Source organism: Sorex fumeus, unplaced genomic scaffold (genome assembly GCF_029834395.1).
Source record: "Sorex fumeus unplaced genomic scaffold, SorFum_2.1 ptg000098l, whole genome shotgun sequence".
Lineage (NCBI taxonomy): Eukaryota > Metazoa > Chordata > Mammalia > Eulipotyphla > Soricidae > Sorex > Sorex fumeus.
The window spans coordinates 56,093,265-56,108,183 of NW_026606155.1; positions in this window are offsets into that span (position 1 = coordinate 56,093,265).

Consider the following 14,919-nt stretch of genomic DNA (forward strand, 5'->3'; position numbering starts at 1 on the left):
CTTCTTGAAACTGCAGGCTTGAACATTGACGCATTGGCTGACAAATGTTAGCTCAGGCCAAGCCAAAGTTATGTACAGAGCAGTCAGCTCTCACTTGAATAATTATGTCTCATTTAGAAGGAAATGGAGAATTGTTTCAAATTAAGCACTAAAGGGAAAGTGGTGACAGATGTTTAATTGGTTGCTTTCTTGTCCCTTCTTAATGTGTGAGATGCCCTCGTGGGAGAAAAACAGACAGATTGAATGGAAACAGTCACTCACATACTCTATTCTCAACTTCATGAGATTCTTCTTTCAGTTTTTGGCATATATTCTCTTTTCTGTTATAAGTTTTCAGTGTCCAGTTATAGATAAAGAATAATTTTCACCATATATTTGTCATTGACTAGAAAATTAATTAAGTCCATTGTAGACTCACCTTTCTAGACATAGAAATTGTGAAAAACAAAAAACTTGATCTCGAGGTTGGGAGATAACTCATGAGGTATAGTATGTAGATTGTGCCAGGCCTTGAGTTTGATCCCTGTATTACTTGTCTCCTAAGCATTTCAGGATCTGAGTGTAAAATCATCAGGTCTTCAATGAATGTAGCATCACTGCACATGACACCAAATCCCTGGACACCTGCTAGAAGTGGTCTCTTTTTAAAAGAAACCAAAAGCTTGATTTAGCGCTGAGAAGTTCAAAACTGAACATGTCATTTTCATCCTAGGACCTTCAGATACTTTGGACTTGCTTCTCCTAAGGTCACTCAAGAACACACAGAATCTAGTATTCACCATAGAGTTATTTTCCTGTAGTTTTCATTAAGATTGTCACAAGTTCCTTCCTATTTCTGACTTCCATTTCTGATTTGCCCCCAACTTTGAGACCCACTTTTCTTTTCTTTTTTTAAAATATATATTTAAATGAAATGCTGTGAGATACAGATTTACAAACTTTTGTGATTATATTTAAGTCATACAATGATTGAGTACCCATCCCTCCACCAGTGTCCATTCTCCACCAATGCCCATTCCCCACCATCAATGATCCCAGTATCCCTCCTGCCACGCTCTTCTATCCCCCTCCACCCCCCATCTCTGTGGCAGACACATTCCTTTTACTCTGTCTCTCCTTTTGGGTGTTATGGTTTGCAATACAGGTAGTAAGTGGCCATCATGCTCAGTCTACAGTCTACTTTCAGCATACATCTCCCATCCCACTGAGCCCTCCAAGCATCATTCACTTAGTTGAGATCCACTTTTTAAGCAACACCTTTGTATGACTTGGGGGTTGCCTTCTGACTTTGTGTAGCAATAGTTGTTAATAGTTTTCTGTTCTTCTGTTCTGCCTTTGAAGAGGTGTAAATGGAGGACTGACTGTTCTAAAGTTTCCAAATGAATAGGGCCACATAAGTTCCACACCTGAAATGAAATAGTGCCATATACTTCAATAAAATTTAATTACTTCTCTCTCCTATCATTAACATGTTCATATGTCTGGAAATGATTATTGAGGAAAGTTGATAACTTTAGATTATTTACTAGATAGAATCAGAAATAAGAAGAGGGATTTTTTTTTGTAGTGTGAAATGAGTAATTATTTCTTTCCTTTGGTATAGTACATATATTGTCCTGTTAGTCCTTCTTTTTAGGTGTAACTACTAAGTTTGAAAAACTTTGAGTTCAAAATCGTCTCATTGTGTGACCTTGAGAAAGTGACTTATGTTTCTGTGCCTCATATGTAAAATGGAGATGAGAAAAGTACTGAAGTTAAACTGAGAGGAATAAAAGACATCAGACATCTAAAGTATCTAGAAATAGAGCCTGTTGGTAATAAATGCTCAATAATATCAAAGGCTACTATTATGTCTGTTATTCTCTTGTTATCTACAAAAAGTGCCTGGCACATAGCAGTGTAAGTTAATATTTTTATTTAAGTTTGCCATTTTTGAGGTTACTGAAATACACCCAGAAGTGCTCAGGGCTTACTCCTGGCAGTGTTTGGGTGACCATATATGGTATCAGGGATCAAAAACAGCTGAGCTGTGTGTGGGGCAAGAAACCCGTCTGTTGTGCCATTCCTCTGACTCAAAATTGGTCGTTTTCTGTAGATATGAGTGAAATCAATCTGGGCATGCTATTTTGAACATTATTTGTCATATTTTTAAATCGTGTAAGCATTCATTCATATGGTATCTACTAGATAATTAAAATGCAAATTTTCTCTTATTTGAACTTTTATTTTTGGCTTATGTTTTTCAGAACCACCAGAAGTCATCTTCTGACAGGTAAAGTCACAACTTTTTTTTTTTTTTTTGCAGCTGTGTGCTGAGACTTGACAGCCAGTACCAACAAGGTCCTTAGATGAGAGAAATTTTATATTAGAATCACATTTACCTGATTTCTTGACTACTGGTGCCTTGAACTGGCACACCTTTCTCCCAGGCTTTGAGTCTTTAACTTACTGACATCTCAAGCCCTAGTCTTTCCCTACTCTAGATTACCTGTGTGAATTATACTTTTCCTGCCTCCCTTTCACTGTGGTAAAGAGTTTGAGTCCTTAACCTTGCATGTTGGCATTTCATTCTGCATCCTATTCCTGGGTTTGAATAATTTCTCCTTTTATCCTACTGATCTGGAGTCTGTATTGACTTTCTGTTCTTACCTATCTTCATATTATTCAATGTTTCTTGGTATAAACATCATCCTGGTTATGCCAACCATCCTAACTAATCTTTTTTTTTTCTCTTTTTGGTTCACACCCGGCGATGCACAGGGGTTACTCCTGGCTCATGCTCTCAGGAATTACTCCTGGCTCATGCACTCAGGAATTACTCCTGGCTCAGGGAACATATGGGATGCTGGGAATTGAACCCAGGTTGGCTGTGTGCAAGACAAATGCCCTACCTGCTGTGCTATCTCTCCAGCCCCAATCCTAACTAATCTTAACCAAGTGACCAGAGTCTTTGCTGAAAAGAAAAGTGGTGGAGACAACATATGTTGGAATATTATCATTGAGATATACCATATCTGTGTAAATTGTTATTTGGTAGTTTGTTCCAGAAGATTCTGAGTCAGAATTCTATTCCTGGCCTCTGGGTTTCTTAGGATGTGGATATTTTTAGACAACATTTACCTACAGATTTAAATTTCTACCCCCAAGACAAATCTTTGCACTGGGCACGAGGTAGTGAGAAAAAGAACAGTTTCTGAGTTACTTGATAAATCCATACATGTACTAACCCACATGTAGTGTGCATTTAAAATTTTATTTTTCTGGATTATGCATTTGTGTAATGCTCCATGATTTTAAGTTTCTTGAGAGAGTAAGTTTTGTTTCTGTCACAAAGTGAGAGTCTTTGATGACATGTTGACAGATATTGGAAATGATAGGTTTGGAGAGCTGACAGGTGACTCATGCATATGGATGTCATCTGTGATTATACGTAGCAATTTATTTGAGGTTATTTATAGCAGCATTGTCCCAGCAATCAATGAATAATAAACATGATGCTCAAATTCTCTCATACTTTCAGAACTGAAAGTTTTTATAGCCTCCGTGACCACCTGCAGTCTCTCCAGTTTTAAAAGGAAGTTTTATGATAAGCTTATTAAAGTGAAGAGTTCAAATATATCATTTTTAAAAATCTTCAAAATTATGATGAAGGAAGGTGGGTGGATATGGGTGCTTGCCTTGCACGGGGCTGACCAGGGTTCATTTCCTAACATCCCATAAGGTTCCTTGAGCACCACCAGGACTGATCCCTGAGGTGAGATCCAGGAGTAAGCTCTGATAACAGCCCAGTATCTCCAAAACAGTAAACTAAATAGTAAAAGAAAAAAGTAAAACAAAATTATGATGAAGGACTAAAAGTCTGATGAAACTAAAAAGACCTATGTTTGTTATTGAGTAAAATTCAGAGTTTCAGACCTCAAATGTTGGTTCTATGACCTTGGAAAAGTCATCTGTTTGGTTGAAGCCTCAGTTTTCTCATTTTTAATTGAGCCTTGCACCATAAACTCTGGAAACTGTTGTAAGGAAGGAAGAAAGTGATGAGTGCTAGCGAAGGGTAGTGAAGCATGCTTAGGAGAAGTAAGTCTACACACAGTATTCATGACAGAGAAAAGATTTCTGTTTCTATTTGGTGTAGGTGCCAAACATTTGGCTTTAGTGTTCAAGAATTCATAAAATAATAGGGGCTGGAGCGATAGCATGGTGGGTAGGGCGCTTGCTTTGCACGCGGCCGACCCGGGTTCGATTCCCAGCATTCCATATGGTCCCCTGAGCACCGCCAGGAGTGATTCCTGAGTGCAGAGCCAGGAGTAACCCCTGTGCATAGCCGGTGTGACCCAAAAAGCAAAAAAAAAAATTCATAAAATAATATATTGAGGGGGGATTTCTTTTCTTTATTTTAAATTTTATTTTCATAAAGTTGTTCCCACAGAAGACTGGAGAAAAAATCTTTCGAATCTGAAGGTGACAGGCCAAGTTGTGCTGGGAAGAATGAATGTGACTGGGTGGGGATGTTTCCTGGACACCATAACCTCTGTCCCAGGCAGTGCTGACCCTTCATCTTTAGGTGTGTGCCATCGTCAGGGTCACTATGGAGATGCACTTGGGGTTGGCAGGATGGCTAGCTTCAGTCCCTTGTGTTTGTCCTCTAGAAGTAGGCTGTGTCCCCTGTACTCACCAGTGGCTCAGTGTCCCGCAGCAAGTCTAGTCTGAATCCTGGGACACACACACACAGCAGCCTTGTCCTCTGTGAAAGTGACTTTCCTCCACATGTGTCAGTGGTGTCCTTATTGCCTTGTACATCCTCTCACCATGTGGAATGCTGGGCACAAAAGTCCGTGCGGGAGTCAGAGTCAGCCATGCCTGTGGTGGGACTCTGCATGAAATCCCGGTAGAGATGTCTTCCAAGTAAATCATGTGTTGGCACATAATCCATGCTCAATAAATATTTTTTAATGTGTGGAGGTTGGTATTTGTCCCATATCTATGCATATATGCTGTTCTTTATAAGCACGGGATCATACTGTGGGCATTGCTTTCTAAGATGTTTCCATCTACTGGAAGTGTGTTCTAATCCTCCTTCCCTGCCCTCCAGGTGCCCACTTGGTTGTTGTGCACTGGGATCACAGGTATGTTACTAGGGATCACAATGGCAGTGCCACTAGGATGGTCCTTGGCATTGTGGGTCAATGGTGGGCATTGAACTTGTGCTCTCAGACCTGCAGGGCAGGTGTCCTATTGTTGAGTCACGTGCTTATACACAACTTTTCACTGAAATAAAATGTACACCCAAGCCCACACATGGTCGAGTATGCAAGTGGGCCCACATGTAACCAGCATTCAGGGCAAGATGCAAGGGCAGGAGAGATGGCTCCATGGGCTGAGCGTGAGCTTTGCATGCAGGAGCCTAGGTTTGGCTTATGGCACTGTAAGGTCCCATGGGCACCACTGGGAACAACCCTTGAGCACTGAGCTGAGAGTTGTCCCTTAATAGTGCTGGGTGTGGTCCCAAAATAGTAAGAACAAAAACTGACTCCAGATGGTTCACTGGTTTCTGCTGCCCTCTGATCCCCTTGTGAGGAGAAAACCCCTCCCCATCTACTCTGAACTGGAAGCAGAATTGCAGCAGAAGGGGCTGGTGCCTTGATGTTGGACCATGTGGCCTCTGAGAACTGATGTTTTTGGTTTTTGTTGGGTTTGGGGGCCATAGCTGGTGGTGCTAATGACTTCTGACTCTGAGCTTAGGGTTTACTTCTTGCTCTGGGTTCAGGGACAACTTCTGGAGGTCTCAGGGAACCTTATGGGGTGCTGGGGTAGAACCCACATGCAAGGCAAGTGCCCCATCATTTCTACACCAGGCCCTTGTAAACTATTGCTGAAGTTGCCTAGTCCTTGGTACTTTTGCCGGTGGCCAGAAGAGTCCAAACCATGCTCAGTAAGGCTTTGCTTGCTGTACATTTCTCACCAGGGAACTTCATCTTCCTCCGTGGTATATGGGCATTTCCAGTATGACTGATGACCATGTAAATTTTTTGAAGTATTTGACATATGTGTGATAAGCATGGGTTGGAGCGATAGCACAGCAGGTAGGGAGTTTGCCTTGCACTTGGTCGAATGGGGTTTGATTCCTCCACTCCTCTTGGAGAGCCCGGCAAGCTACCGAGAGTATCCTGCCCGCACGGCAAAGCCTGGCAAGCTACTTGTGACATATTCGATATGCCAAAAATAGTAACAACAAGACTCACAGTGGAGATGTTACTGGGGCCCGCTCAAGCAAAATCAATAAACAACGGGAGGACAGTGCTACAGTGCTAAAGTTGTTCACAATAATTATTTACCATTACACATTTTTTCATTTTTGAAAATAATATATTTGAACTTTTCACTTTAATATTTGAAATAAAATTAGAAAATCATTTCGAATTTTTTTACCACTACCCAAGCCTGCCACATAAGTAGATGCTAAATAATTTATTTTGTATTGCTTTTTATGAATAGTATGAGATATAATGCAGTCGTGCACTTCTGGAATTCTTAATCACTTAATCACTTAATTATTCATTCTGGAATTCTAAAATTTTTAAATATTTGGGGTCTGGAGGCATCTCTGCAGCGTGCTGCTCTCGTCCATGATTCATTTGTGAGTCTCTGAATAATGGCTGTTAATGTGCTTAAATGGTACCCATAGGCAGTTCGTGGGTGTGACTCCCAGGAAACTGGAATGGCAGGGAGATGCAGGAGGTTGCTTATCTCTGACTCTGTGAAGCCTGTAGTTTTCAGTCACCAGTCGCTCATACCTAGGTTTTTCAGAGGATTCGTTGTCATGCATGGGGGATTTAAGATGAGCCTGTGAAGGTCAGCCATGAGCGTGGCAGTGATTGGGTCTGGATGTTTGCAGCATTGTGGTTCATTTGGGGCAGGTGGAGGAACACACCTGTACCACTTTGAGGTGCCCTGGTGAGAGCAGTCTGGCCGGGGGTTGGGAGACATCTCTGCAATGTGCTGCTCTCTTCCAAAGTTCATTTGTGAGTCTCTGATTTTGATCTCTTTTGAAATATATTTATGGGTCTCTGAAGCAAGCAGAGTCTCCTGCCCCCGCACCTGGCTATCCTAGCCGGGGCCTCTTGGAGGGGAGCGGGTTGAGTTTTCCTCCCCGCCCCGACCAGGGCTCCGGCAGCCGAAGACCTCCAGATCCAGCCACCACCATGCTGAGACCACTCTCCGCACACATGAAGGTACTGGCAGAGGGACAAAGCCACACGGGTTCTGGGGCCAAGATCTCCAAGCCTACTCGGATTGGGGCTGAGCATCCTCCACCCAGATTCTCCAAATTCCAGTAGGCGGGGGTCACACCCACCAACTGGCCCCCTGGCGCTGTGTAATCCCATCAACGGCCAAGATTCAGAGACTATAAAACCCAGCTCCCGGAAGCGCGGCCGCATTTGCCGTCGCGTGACATCTTATCATCTCATTCCTACTTTAGACAAACTGGCAGGCTACGGAATATAACCTGCTCACACGACAGAGTCTGGCAAACTCCCCGTGGCGTGCCCAATATGCCAAATACCAGTAACAATGAAGGGTCTCATTCTCCTAACTCTGAAAGAGCCTTGAATATGGCACTTAAAAAAAAAAAATCTCAGGGCTAGGACGAAGAGACGTTACTGGGGCCTGCTTGAGGCAATCGACGAATAACAGGGTGGTTGTGATCGTGATTGAAGCAATTGTGATTGTGATTGAGCTTATATAACAGATCCAGAGGTGGCCTGTTGGTGTGACTACTCCCACATACCTAAATTTTGGCTGTTTAATTTCTCGGGAAACTTTGTCCAATGTTGTTGGGGTCTGACCAGAGGCACAGCGGCAACTTTGGGCTATCAGGAAACCTGAAGGCACCATCAAGCTGCTGATGCCCTTGCCACACAGGTACAGGTTGACCTGCTGGGTGGCACTATATCCTTGAGAGAGAATGTCTTGACTCAAATCTGAGGAAGTTGACAAAAGGATTCCTGAAAATAGATCTATAATTTCTAATGGAATGGCAGTACTAGGCTCAACATTAAATACAGTTAGTTCTTTATATGAGGTAGTGGGAAAGTGAAATCCTCAGTGAGGAGATGATTACTCTTGATGTTTTCTTCCTGGGAATGTTGAATGAGACTTTTCAATTTTGTTCTTTTTATTTTTAGAAAGCTATTCGTAGTTATATATTTAAAATCTTCAATGTGTTTGATCACAGGTCACATTGCTCATAATCTTGTTCATTTTAAGATTCTTCTTTCTTTACTATAAATTGCTGCTTTTCCAAATTGTGGATAGCCAAGATTACTTATAGTAAAGCTAGTGAGTCTATAGAAAGACTCTCAACTAGAAAGGGGAAAGGTTATCTTGGTAAAGTTATGGTGTGCTTTCTTTATCCCCAGTGGGAGCCCGTGGTCCAGAGGGTAGAGATTTGCCAGGTAGAGGATTAATGAATTTTTCATGTTTACTATTGTTTATTCACTTATTCACTTATTTGGTCATGCTGTGTGGTATTATTTGGCACTTCTAAATACAAGGCATGCACCATAGTCCTTTGAACTGTCTCCCTGACCTCGGTGCACTCTTTCTTAAGGGTGGGAAGGATACTTGTGCATGTATTTTCAGGGGAATTGGAATGATGAAGTCTTAAGTATCCATTGATGATGGAATTTTTGTAACTGTAACTATTTTTCCTCCTAATTGGACAGGGGGGATTATATGTATGTTAAATTAAAAATTATTATATGTGATTTAAATATAAACAAATGACATAAATAGAACTCCAAGTAAAAATAGGAGCTATTTGAATTTTATTTTGTTTTGGGGCCACATCTGTCCTGCTGGTACCCAGAGCTTACTCCTAGCTGCACTCAGCAGTCACTCCTGGTTACCATATGGGGTGCCAGGGACCAAACCCTGGTTAGCCGCATGAAAGGCAAACATCCTATGTGCTGTCCTATTGCTTTGACCCTGCAGAGAATATAACAGCGAAGACTTTTCAGACTCCTAAACACTTGGTTGTGGGAGATGATTATCTCTGACCTCTTCCTTCTCTACTTATTTTTTATTATTTTTTTTTAAAGTAGGGAGAGCACTCAGTGCCGAGATATGAGGTGCCAGGCATCAGACTCGGGGACTTGACCTTGCTGTGCATTTGCTCTGCCACTTTAGCTAGCTCCCTTACCCCAACTTAATTTTGTTAATGGGAGTACATGGGAAAATGCTTCTGTATGTCATTAGTGGTCATAGTTTTAAATTTCACGTCAGTGATTGTTGACAGGTTAATTTACGTGAAATTATACTATTTATTAAACTATAATGCCTACACATTTTATAATACCTAACCTAGAGCACTTGAGAGTATCTCGCCCGCATGGCAAAGCCTGGCAAGCTACCCATGATGTATTTGATATGCCAGAAACAGTAACAACAAGTCTCACAATGGAGACATTACTGGGCCCGCTTGAGGAAATCGATGAACAACGGGAGGACATTGTTTATTCCAAACGTGCTACTATTGTTTATTCACTTATTTGATCATGCTGTGTGGTGCTCAGGGGCTATTCTGGCTCTGTGCTTGGGAGTCACTTTTGGCAGTGACCATTAGTAGTAACCAGGATCAAACCAAACTTTGCCAAGAGCAGCTGCTTGCAAGGTAAGTGACTTATATCCTATCCTATGCTCTTTTTTGTTTTAAATTAAACATTTTTCCCCCTGCCCAAGTCTGGTGGTGCTCATGAGCATATATGATGCTGGCATTAGAATAGATGATGGTGGATGGTGGATTGGTGGCACCTTAATCTTTGTACAATCCCTCAAGTCCCTGATGTGCTCTAATTTTTATATCCTTCTGTATTATGTGTGTTTTTCAGATAAATAGGACCCATGGAATGTGTGTGTGTGTGTGTGTGTGTGTGTGTGTGTGTGTGTGTATTTTAGGAATTGGCTTACCTTTTCAGAAGTTGACAAATTGTACCATATGTTGTCTACAAACTGGACAATGAAAAAAGTGAGAGATATAATTCAATCTGAGTCCAAGAAGAAATTGGGGGAAGGGCAGATGGTTTAATTCCTGCTGATTACCAAAGGCCGAGAATTAGAAGTACCAGCATATGGGGGTAGCAGAAATAGTATCTCTATTTAACACAGAGTGAATTTGCCCATTTTCAACCTTTTGTTTCATTCAGGACCCCAAACATTTGGCTATTGTCCACTCATAATTTGGAGGATGGTTTGCTTGACCTACCTTGCACAGTGAGATTCAGATTTCTTTCTGAAATACCTTCCAGAAATAAGGTTTTCCAATTCTCCAGACATTGGTCACATTGGTGTAACCATCACACTTCCAATCTAGGAAGCTGCATCATTATTCCCTAATCACCACTCCACCACAGTGTGCATTTCTTGTGGCTGCAGCATTTCTCAGACTTGATTTCTGGGTCTTAAGAGTTGGGTTCTTCATATTTTAGTAGAGTCCAGCCTAATGGCCCTCCAAGTAGCAGTTCTGTTCCTGATCTTCCACAGTTTCTCATACTGGGAATAGAGTCAAAAATCTTATCTTTGCTGACTAAGCCTGTAGTTCTCTCTCTGACCTGATTTGCTGTTTTTCTATAATGACCTGACTTAAAACCAGTCTTGTTTATATTCCCTTCAATATTTGTATTCTGACACTATTTATTTGAGTTCCTTTTTTTCAAACTACTTAGACTTTTACATATTTACATCCCAGATTTATTTCTTTGTTATCTATCTCTGTAATTAATATGTTAGTGTAGCAGAAGTACTTTCAATATCTAGAATATGACTAGCACATAGCAGTCAATCAGTATTTGTTGATAACTGCATAAATGACTATTTAAAATACAAAAATGAACAAAAATGGTTAACTGAGTGCAGGATATGATATCATTTTAGAGCTTTCAAATATTTTTTATTTGTCTCTAGATAGGATAAAAACAATTAAATTGGCATAGAGAGCCTACTTTGCAAATCTATTGATTTAAAAAAATCATACACATTGCTGTTATTTTTGCTTTTTAGGCCACTCCTGGTGGTGCTCTCAGGACTTACTCCTGGCTCTGCACTCAGGGATCAGTCCTGTAAGGGCTTGGGAAGCATGTGGGCTCTGAGGGTCAAACCTGGTAGGCCTCATGAAAGGGAAGCACCTGACACACAAATATCCCTCAAACCTTGCAGTGTAAGTTTCTAATGTTCAGGACAAATACAAACGAAACTGAATAGCTTACCATAATAAAAGTTTCATATTTTTAATATATCAGCAGGTTTATCACAATAGTAAAAATCTACAGCTAAGAGAGTAATTAAGATTGAATATGCTCCCAGAGAAATTACTCCTGAAATATAAGTATAGTATTTTTAGAGAAATATTGCTTCTTAAAAACTGAGTCAGTACTCTTATAACAAAATTACAGATTATTCAATTTTAGGAAACTTTAGTTCCAATCTCTTTTATTCAGTTTACACTTATTCACATCTTAAATTAAATTCAAATTTGGTTTTTTTGATTTGAGAAAATTAGTTTATAGAATTCTTTTTGACATTGGTTTCTATTGTAGTAAATGGAGCCAAATTTGTACTTTGCAAATCTTATAAAACCCCAAAATGTCTATAATATACTTTTAAAGTCTTTAAAAGAGGACTTTGCAGCTCTCTTGATATTTTTCCTCAAATTTCTTTCTTCCTGTTTTCTTTGTTTATGCTGTTTATATGGCATTATAAGTTCCTAGTAGACTAACAAACTGTGGTTATTAACTTTGCTCAGATGTCTTGCACATCTGTATGTGTGAAAAAATTCTCATGAAAAACTCATAATACATGGAGAATGTAAAATAAAGAATATTTTTCAAGGAAGTGTGCAAGACAATTTTTCTTTCATAATAATTATTGTATGGTATACCCTGGGGTACTAAATATAAAAAGTCTCTATGGTGCATGTTTGTCAAATACAATGGAAAATGGCATATGTCTTGCTGCAATTAAAAAGTACAGCTTATTTTGGTGGTGTAACTGAAGCAATAATATCTCTAGCATTAGAAACATGATGTTTCTGTGAGTGTATGCAATTATTTTATAGGACTCAAACTACTTTACATGGATGTTAATAAGATAGTTTCTACCATGTACTTTGTCTTTCTAATCTTCAAGTAAAAATATTGTTAAAATGAAAGGAAAACGCATATTTAGTTTTCTGTTAGCATTTGGAAGTGCAGATAGTATGTATCAGTTCTATTCTGGTGGATGATTTAGGTAGAATTGTGCAAATTTGCATAGTACTATTTATTATTTTCCAAAACAGCACATTAAACTAAACAGATGTTTTAAAAAATACTTTTAGTAGGGCAAATAATAAGATGGGATTTTGCAATTTTCATTACGTAGTGCTATTATTTGCTTCCAAAAGAAACTAAAATTACCATAATTACAGGAAAATAATATGTCCTTAAAGTAAAATTTACCTAGCAAATTTGATATTTTCTTATTCTTATTTCCTTCATACCTTTCTCCATTTCTCTCTCTCTCTTTCTCTCCCTCCCTCTTTCTCTTTTTATGGACACATCTGCTGGTGCTCAGAGCTTACTCCTGGCACTGTGATCACTCCTCGTGGACTCTGGGGGCCAAGTAGGTGCTGGGGATTGAGCCCAGGTTCCCTATCTACTGTAGTATGGCTCCAGTCCCTCCTCCATCTCTTTCTTACTGAGCTATTCCTCCCTCAATCACCTTTCTCTTCTTTTATTCTTTTCTTCTTTCAGTAACTACAGTGGAGTATTCACTACATTTTAGATGTCATGCTGTTTTCTAGGAACAAAGTGGCCAGTTAAACAAATAGTGTCATTCCTCGTGGAGTTTACCACAAGAAGTAAGTTATTCATTGGTCAAAATTTATTGAGAAGCTTCAGGGACTCATAAATTATGCATCCAGAAAAACTACAGACAAAGGCAGTGAGACAGAAAACACTTGATATTGTTCCAGGAACAGACAATAGATTGACAAAAATCAATGGATTGGATTGGGTCAAAGTAGTAGCAGAAAGAAGGCTGCGGTGGTCATTCAGATGAGGGCTGATAGGGGGCTGGAACTAGGGTAATGATAAGATGGAGAAAATGGAACAAGTATAAAATCTTCTCAGGTGGTGGAATTATTAGGAAGTTCTGAGGTATGTTAAGGTCTTTCACACTGCAGTTCTTTCAAAGTCTAGTCAAATATGATGTTCTCCATAACAGAATCTAATCATGAATACTAAGAATGACATCATTCATCATATATGTAGTCTGCTTTATGACCACTGAAATAAATATATAGTAGCTTTTATTGATTTCTAACATTTTCCTTATCTACCATTTGTTAGCTTTTGGCACTGTGGTTTTCACTACAAATACCCCTGCTCTTTCCATCTTGGGGTTTGAACCTAGGGTCTCCAAAATGCAAGGCAGATCTTTACCACTGAGCTATATTGTGATGGCCCTGGCAGGTTTTCCTTTTATAGTTTACTGTCTTCTATGTATGTACTCTAAGAAGCCTATGTCTACTCCCAAGCAGTATAGTGTACCTTTTGCTGTTTCATCATATATCCATCTACCCATCTTCCTTCCTTCATTAATCCATCTTAATTTTTGGCTTCAAGTTTGTTGCAAAAGTCAACTGAATGTTTCTGCTTGTCTAGAACTTAATATTTATACATTTTTTTAGAGGCTGTAAGATGAAATGCATAATCTTAAGAATATCATCCGAATGCATACTCTTGTCAAACTTACACATAGCTCAGGGTATAGAGGCACGTGCCTTGCATGCTCAGTACCAACAGTTTAATTCTCAGCACCACGTGGTGCTCTCTAGCCCTGAAGGCGCTGGAAAGGACCATCACAAGCCCACACATTGAACCCTTTGGCCTGCTTGGTCAAGTGTCACTAGGAGTGACCCTGGGGACCCTTGGGAACTATTTTGGAGCCTCCCCCCCAAACAAATTAGCCAACTCTACCAAGACTTAGAATATTGGGGTGGATTAGTAGGACAGAGGGTGGGGCGTTTGCTTTGCCTGAGGTGGTTGACCTGGGTTCAGTCCTCAGCATCTCCTGTGGTCCCCCAATCACTGACAGGAATAATTTCTGAATGTTGAGCCAGGAGTAATTTCTGAGGGCAGAGACAGGAGTAACTTCTGAGCATTGCTGTGTGTGATCCAAACAGTGAAACCAAAAACAAAAAAAGCCAAAACCAAAATCAACACAACAACAACAACAAAACAAAAACCCCAACATAGACTATTGCCATTGTCCTAGAAAATTATTCCTTACTTCTTGCTCTTTATGCCCCTGCCAGCACAACTGTGCAGTTATTTTTTCTACCAGAGATTCATCTGGCCTGTTCCATCTAAGTTGAATATATATATATAAATTAATTTGAGTAAGGTATCTTTCACTCAGCTTATTTTTTTTTTTTGCATGGGGAGGGCCCTGTGGAGTTGGGATTGAACTTGGGTTGGCATGTGCAGACCTGACTGTGAGCTATCACTTGATACCTCCTCCTATTTTTGAAGTTCATCCCTGTTGTTGTAGCAATAATTTATTCCTTTATACTGCTGAGTACCTTGTTTTCTGAATATACTTGTTTTTATATTATCCTGTTGATAAATATTTGGGCTTTTTAAAGTTAGTTTTTTTTGGGGGGGGATGTGGGGGGGGTTGTTCCTTACTCTGCTTTGGAATGACTCTTGGTGGTGCTCAGGGGGCGATTAAATATATTTGAGCTGAGGTTGGCCGCCTGCAAGTCAAGCACCTACTCTTCTGCACTATCCAGCTCCTCCTTTTCAGTTTTTATCTGTAGACGCTGTTCAACAGTTTTGTCTATAGAGACTGAATAAGTTTTTTGTGTACATAAATCTTTTC